General features: G+C 36.9%; 1 pseudogene; it reads right to left on the bottom strand.

Moving 5' to 3' along the window:
• Positions 1–2,732: 2,732 nt before the first annotated feature.
• On the bottom strand, positions 2,733–3,941 carry LOC101437030 (protein FAM210A pseudogene; annotated as a pseudogene).
• Positions 3,942–8,364: the final 4,423 nt, after the last annotated feature.

The following is an 8,364-nucleotide window of genomic DNA, read 5'->3' as shown; positions in this document are numbered from 1 at the left end:
GCCCAAAAGAAAAAGAAAGGAGAGAGAAAACTGGAGGAGAGTATGGAAGGCAAGACTAACAGAAAGGATAACCAAAAGAGTGAAAATACAGATGGAAATAAGATACGACATACGAAAACCAAAGAATAAAATGGTGGAAGTAAATAAAGCATTTACAATAATATCATTGAGTGTGAACGGATTAAACTTCCCAACAAAAAATTATGGCCAACAGAATGGATAAAAAAACATGAGCCATTCATATACTGCATACAAAACACTACTTCAGACTCATGTATACAAACTGACTGTAAGGGAAATGTTGGAAAAAACTCCACACAAACAGTAACCAAAAAAGAGCAGTGGTAGCTATACTAATATTGGACAAAATAGACTTTAAAAGCAAAAAGTTATGAGCTACAGAAGGCCATTATATATTAATAAAAAGGTTCATCCACCAAGAAAAAATAACAGTCATAAAAATCTATGGAACTAATAGGATGCCCTGAAATATATGTAGCAAATTCTGGCACAACTGAAGGGAGAAATAGACATCTCTACGAGAATAGTTGGAGACTTCAACACACCACTCACATTATATAGAACAACTAGACAGAAGATCAACAAGGAAACAGAGAACTTTAACAATATGATAGATAAGTTAGAGCTAACAGACATATACAGAATGCTACATCCAAACTCAGGGGGTTATACATTCTTCTCAAGTGCCCATGGATCTTTCTCCAGGATAGATCACATGTTAGGGCACAATGCAGCTCTCAATAAACATAAAAAGACAAATTATAAAAAGCACCTTCTCATATCATAATGGAATAAAACTGGAAATCAATAATAGATGGGAAAGGAGAAAATTCATGAATATGTGAATACATAAACAGAACACTCCTAAATAATCAGTGGGTCGAAGAAGAAATTGTAAGAGAAATTAGTAAATATATTGAAACAAATGAAAATGAGAACACAAGTTATCAAAACCTATGAGATTCAGTGAAGGCAATGCTAAGAATGAAATTTATAGCCCTAAATGCTTATATTAAAAAAAAAGAAGATAGTGCTACAGTCAAAGATCTAACTGAACAAATGTAGAAACTAGAAAATGAACAGCAAACCCATCTCAAAGCAAGCAGAAGAAATAAAGATTAGAGCAGAAATAAATGAAATTGAGAGCAAAAAAAATTAGAGAAAATCAACAAAACCAAAGCTAGTTCTTCAAGAAGATCAATAAAATTGACAACCCTTATCTAGACTAACAAAGAAAAAAGAGAGAAGATGCAAATAAATAAAATCAGAAATAAAATGGGGGAAGTTACAACTGACTCCACAGAAATAAAAAGTATCGTAAGATGATACTATGAGAAAAATACTAACTAGTCAAAAAGCTAGACAATCTAGATGAAATGAATAAATTACTAGAAATGCACAAACTACACTGACTCTAAAGAAGTACAACAACTCAACAAACCAATCACATGTATTTATTTTTTTCAGGTAAAAATAATTTTTAAAGGGCGAATTTTTTTCATTTACATATAACCAATACATCTTATTTACATACATAAGTCTCAGTTTTAATCCCACTTTCTTCATGTAAGTTTATATTTTACTTGGGATGTAACTGTAATATGCTATTTTTATAGAAAGACTATTTATATACTCTCTTTTTCACAGGCAGTTTTAATAACAAAGTTTGTCTCCACACTGAAAACTGAATACAGATAAGGACTTAATGAACAAAATAAAAATTAAGACCGAGTATTAACATCCTGTCCACAGGCCATGTTTGTTATTTGAGTCCATGCCTCATCCACACACAGTTCAGCTGGCAACCAGATATAAAGCGAGGATGATCCAGACAACTTTGAAAAAGAACTCTGACTTATAAGACAGCAATGATGGCTTAATGCTGCTGTTGGTGTGAAATTCTTATATTGGGTTCATTATTTCCTTTAAAAAAAAATACTGCTTTTTCTGGTGATATTTAACTTTGAAAAAGATATCTGGATTATTGAACTTACTGCAGCCAGCTAACAGGGAGATGAAGGTCAATTACCATAACAGGGAGCCAAGAGTGCCTACAACTGCAAGCAGGAGAATTGCACCATCATCCATGTGGAATCTAAGTTCCCTCTCGATATAGAGGTGGAGTGGACATAACCATCCCAGGGTCCACAGGATGGAGGAATAGAGTATGGATTAGAGTGGACTTACTGATATTCTACTATAGAAATATTGTGATTAGTAAGAGAAGAAATTGTAGTACTGATGTGGAGAAAGTGACCACAGTAGTTACTGAAGGTAGGGAGAGGGAAGAAGATATATGATGTGGGGGCATTGTCAGGATTTGGAGTTGTCCTGGGTGGTACTGCAGGGACAGATGCTGGACACTGTATGTTCTGCTATGGCCTACTGGGTGGACTGGGGGAGAGTGTAAACTACAATGTAAACCATTATCCATGTTGCTTCAAAATGTATTCACCAAATGCAATGAATGTCCCACAATGATGAAAGAGGTTGTTGATGTGCGAGGAGTGGGGTAAGGGGGGTGGGGATATATGGGGACCTCATTTTTTTTTAATTAAAAAAAATAGAGAAAAAATGCAAATGCATGGAAAAAAAAAAGGTATCTTGTTTCTTTAACCCTCAGAGAACTGGTGTATTTAGGTAACTGAACAAAAACATAATCAGGAGTATCTTTGACCTTGGTTTCCAAAGGGTTGAAGTACTTGGATTTCCTATAATCTTTTTATATAAGGCATCATATTCCACTTTTTCTTAAAAGAAACCTTTTCTTTGGTTTCTTGTAATTTTTCAGTGAGCCTGTCCTTCCTCTCTTCCATTTTCTCAGTGATAAGCTCCTTGGTCTCTTCCATCCTGTTGTGTAGGTAACTCCTTAACTGGGGGGAGGCATTGACATGTAGCCACAACAAGACAAATACTTCACAGCGAGGGATGTTCCTCCCAGAGTCACAGTGTACTGGGCAGGGTGGCGATCTTAAACAGGGCGTATGCTGTGAGTGCATGTCCACTCTAGAAGTTTTTCAGAATGTTCACTATGCTGTTGGGTAACCCAGTTAGTTCCAGAAAAGGAACTACATTCACTCCTTTTATGGCTGCGACGTAAAATGTTCCAAACCAAACACCAGAAGTTATTAGGTCCACTGGAATAAAAACTTTTCCATATTGCCCAACTGTTTTCTTAAATTGTTGATACAAATAAATAGATTTGTCTTGTAAAGGATAAGGTCCTCTGGATGGTGCTTCAGGGGCAATCACTGGACACTGTAAATCCTCCCAGGGCCCAATGGATGGAACGTGAGAGAGTATGGGCTAAGATGTGGACCATTGACCATGAGGTGCAGAGATGCCCAGAGATGTACTTACCAAATGCAATGGATGTGTCATGATGATGGGACTGAGTGTTGCTGGGGGTGGTGGGGTTGAATGGGACCTCATATTATTTGAATGTAATATTTTTACAAAATGAATAAAATTAAAAAAAAAAAAAAGGATAAGGTCCTTTCTTCTTTCCTGCAGGAGTTCCTTGGGATTTGGCACTGGATGATACACCTCTCCTGGAGGAAATATCTTGCTCCTATTGTTTATGAGGAAGGACCCCAAGTTGGGGAGAACAGGCATCAAATGACTTCCTTTCCTTTGTAAAACACTGGGCTGCTGATAAGTGCAGCTATGTTTTCTGAAGGTCCTGTACCAGAACTACCTTGGATTCATTCAGCAGTACGCAGAAGTAGTAGTCACTTTATGCTGTGACAGTTTCCAAAAGGACCAGCTTCATATGAGTCCAGCCACATTGTATGTGTCAGTCGAGATACAGTCCATAGTGCAGTCAATTGCATTTTGGAAAATGGTGACCGATGGGTTTCAGCTTGTTCCGGCCCCGGGCTGCGCAGGTCAGACGACAGCTCCTCTGTGCACTGGTGCATTGATCAGCACGTTCTACCTCCCACCTCTTGCCGGTCGGGGCTGGAAGCCACAGTTCCCCGGCTGGGTGCACGCTCCCCAATAGCATATTATTTATTAAAAAAAATTTTTTTAATATTACATTAAAAAAAATAAGAGGTTTCCATATTGCCCCCATCCCCCTCACCCCACTCCTCCCACATCAACAACCTCTTTCATCATTGTGGCACATTCATTTCATCTGGTGAATACATTTTGGAGCACTGCTGCACCACATGTAGTTTATACTCTCCCTCAGTACATTCAGTGGGTTATGGCAGGATATATAATGTCCAGCATCTCTCTCTGCAATATCATTTAGGATAACTCAAAGTCCCAAAAATGTCCACATATCACATCTCTTCTTTCCTCTCCCTGCCCTCAGCAACTACTGTGGCCACTTTCTCCACATCAATGTTACTTTTCTTCCATTACTAGTCACAATAATTCCATAGTAGAATAAGCACTCTCGGTTCCCTGGTGTGGTGGCTGACCATCTTCACCTCCCTGTTAGCTGACCTCGGTAAGTCCAACGAACCAACAATGAGATACCATCTTACTATCATGTGAGTGGTGGCTACCAAAAAAACAGAAGACTACAAGTGTTGGAGAAGATGTGGAGGAATGGGAACACTCATCAACTGCTGGTGGGAAAGCAGAAGGATCTAGCCATTCTGGAGGACAGTTTAGCAGTTTCTCAAAAAACTGGCTATAGATTTGTCATATGACCCAGCAATTCCACTGCTGGGTATATACCCAGAAGAACTGAAAAAAAAAAGGACACAAACTTATATATGCACACCAGTGTTCATAGCAGCATTATTCACTATTACCAAAAGTTGGAATCAACCCAAGTGCCCATCAACAGATGAATGGATAAATAAAATGTGGTGTATACATAGGATGGAATACTTCTCAGCTATAAGAAGGAATACAGTACAAGCACATGGGATAACATGGATGAAATTTGAGAACCATATGTTGAGTGATGCAAGCCAGGCATTGAAGGACAAATACTACATGACCTCTCTGATATGAAATAAATAAACCAAGCTGTATCAGAGAGCTAGAGTCTGGATGTTTGGCTTAAAGGAAGATAGGGGGAAGAGGAAGTTTGTGAGCTGATGTCTACATGGGTGAAATCTATGATACGTTGGAGGTAAGTATTTGCACAGAGATGGGATAAGATGGGAGCATAGGGATACCTTTGGGTGGGGCTTTGTGGGCTTGAGGGGGGCTAGGGATAGAAGAATGGGTCAGATGGCCCAAGGAATTGGGGGGAGGCCTGGGGGGAACATTTGAACATGGGAGATTATCAAGTATGTTGTTGAAACTATAACATTGAGAAAACGTTTTAGAAAATCTAATAAGGAAGGATTACCTGTTTAAGGTGCTTAAGGGGGAACATCTGGCACAGGGGCAGGCTTCTAGGGAGTGTGTGAGTGCTCATTTTGTCATGTCTTTTATTATTGGGTGGAGACCCATATAATGAGTGAGAAGTGTACTGACATCCTGGGGAGGCCTGATGTTCCCAATCACATTTGAAGAAAGTGAATCAGTCATCAAAAACTTACCAAAATAGAAAAGTCTAGGCCCAGATGACTTCACAAAGCATTCTGAGAAGAGTTAACATCAATCCTGTTTAAACTTTTCCAAAAAATTGAAGATGAGGGAAAAATCACACAACACGTTTTATAAAGCCAACATCACCCTAATACCAACACCAGATAATGACACAAAAAGGAAAAAAAAAATTCAGATCAATCTTTCTAATGAAAAATTCTCAACAAAATACTTGCAAAGAGAAACCAACAGTATATCAGAAGAATTATACACCATGACCAAGTCGGTTTTATTCCTGGTATGCAAGGGTGATTCAACATAAGTAAAACAATTAATGTAACACACCACATTAACAAATTGATGAAAAAAAATCCCACATGATCATCTTGATCAAAGCAGAAAAGGCCTTTGACAAAATCACAAAATCCAGCATCCTATTGATAAAAACACATTGAAATATAGGAATAGAAGAAAGTTACTCAATATGATAAAGGGCATATATGAAAAACCCACCACCAACATTGTATTCAATGGGAAAAGGTTGAAAGCTTTCCTCTAATATCAGGAACAAGAAAAGGATGCTCACTTTCCCCGCAGTTATTCAATATTTTGGTAGAAGTTCTAACTAGAGCAATTATACAAGAAAAATAAGACATCCAGATAGGAAAAGAGGAAGTAAAACTCCCACTATTAACATATGACAGCATTCCATAGTTAGAAAATTTTAAAATATCTATGACAAAGCTACTTGAGCTAATAAATGAGTTCAACAAAGTAGTTGGATACAAGATCAACAGGCAAAAATCAGTAATGATTCTGTACACTAGTATTGAACAATCTGAGGGAAAATCAGGGGGAAAATCCATTTACAATGCAACAAAAGGTCTCAGAGACCCAGGAAGTTAACCAAAGATGTACAGGAGCTATATTCAGAAACCTATAAAACAATGCTAAAAGAAATCAATGAAGACCTAAACAAATGGAAAGATATTCCATGTTCATGGATTGAAAGACTAAATATGAAGATGTTAATCCTACCCAAACTGATTTACAGATTCAAGGCAAAACCAATCAAAATTCCAATAGCCTACTTTACAAAAATAGAAAGGCAATTACTAAATTTATTTGAAAGGGCAAGTGCACCCAAATAGCCAGCATTCTAAAAAAGAAGAGTGATGTGGGAGAACTTTCACTGCCTCACCTTGAGAGATATTACAAAGCCGAGTGGTCAAAACAACATCATATTGGCATAAAGATAGACACATTGATCAAAGACCTAAATAAAAAAGCCAGGACCAAAAAACTACTGGGAGAAAATGTAGGGAAACATCTTCAAGATTTTAAGGTAGGTTGTGGTTTCTTGGATCTTTCATTCAAAGCAAAAGCAACAAAAGAAAAAATAGATAAATGGCACCCACTCAAAATTAAACACTTTTGGACCTCCACAGACTTTGTCAAAAGTGTGAAGAGGCAGCCATTTGAATGGGAGGAAATATTGGGTAATCACATATCCAATAAGGGTTTAATAACCATGATATATAAAGAGATGCTACAACTCAACAATAAAAAGACAAACAACCCAATTAAAAAATGTGCCAAAAGATTTGAAAAGACAACTGTCCAAAAAAGAAATACAAATGACAAAAAAGCACATGGAAAAATGTTTAACATCACCAGCTCTTAGATAAGTGCAATCAAAGTTACAATGAGATATTATTTCACACCTATTAGAATAGTCACTATTAAAAAGAGAAAACTACAAGTGTTGGAGTGGATGTGGAGAAATAGGAATGCTTATTCACTTTTGGTGAGAATGTAGAATGGTACAGCCACTGTGGAGGGCTGTTTGGCAGTTCCTAAGGAAGTTGAGTATAGATTTACCATGTGACCCAGCAATACCACCACTAGGTACATACACAGAAGAACTGAGATCAGTGACCTGAAGAGACATTTGCACACTGATATTCATAGCATCGTTATTCAAATTGCCAAAAAATGGATGCAACACAGGTGTCCATCAACATATGAATAGATAAACAAACTATGGTATATATACACAATGGCATATTCTGCAGCTGTAAGAAGAAATGAAGTCATGGAGCATATGACAACATGGATGAACATAGGTAACATTATGTTGAGTGATGCAAGTCAGAGACAAAAGGACAAATACTGTATGATTGCACTATTATGAACTAAATTATGTAAACTAAATTATGTATTATGTAAACGCATGGAGTTAATGACTAGAATATAGGTCACCAGAAAATAGAATGAGGTTAAAGAATGGAAAGCGGAAGGTTCATCTGTGCAGAACTTGTAAAAAGGTTGTTTGCTAACCTTTGGAAAAGGTGAAAGCACTTCTTAGTGTTTGTAACCAGCAATGCTATTATATAGATATGAGAGGGGTTGAAAGGGAACATCTAAGTTCACATATATTACTAGAAGGAAAGCTAAAAATGTAACATGGGACTGTATAGCATTGTGAAATATGAATATGGTAATATTACATATATGACTGTTTTTCTTTGAAATTGAACAAATGTATGGTAATATTACAAGATGTTAATAGCAGGAAGAAAAAACCCAAAGCCCATTATGCTAACTGAAAGAAACTAAACACAAAGTACTGTGTATTGTATGATTCTATTTATATAAAATGTAATATAAATGAATTTATTAAGATGGAATTAGATTAGTAGTTATGTAGGGCTGGGGAAGGATAGAGGGATTGAGAGATGACTGCTAAGTGGTATGGAGTTTTTCTTTTTGAAGTAATGAAATTATTCTAAAATTTTTTTTGTGGTGATGAATGCACAACATTGACTATGATAAAAGCCATTG

This window comes from Dasypus novemcinctus, chromosome 5 (assembly GCF_030445035.2).
Source record: "Dasypus novemcinctus isolate mDasNov1 chromosome 5, mDasNov1.1.hap2, whole genome shotgun sequence".
Classification (NCBI taxonomy): Eukaryota; Metazoa; Chordata; class Mammalia; order Cingulata; family Dasypodidae; genus Dasypus; species Dasypus novemcinctus.
Note: the sequence above shows the minus strand (reverse complement) of the source record. Positions and strands in the feature narration are given on the sequence as shown.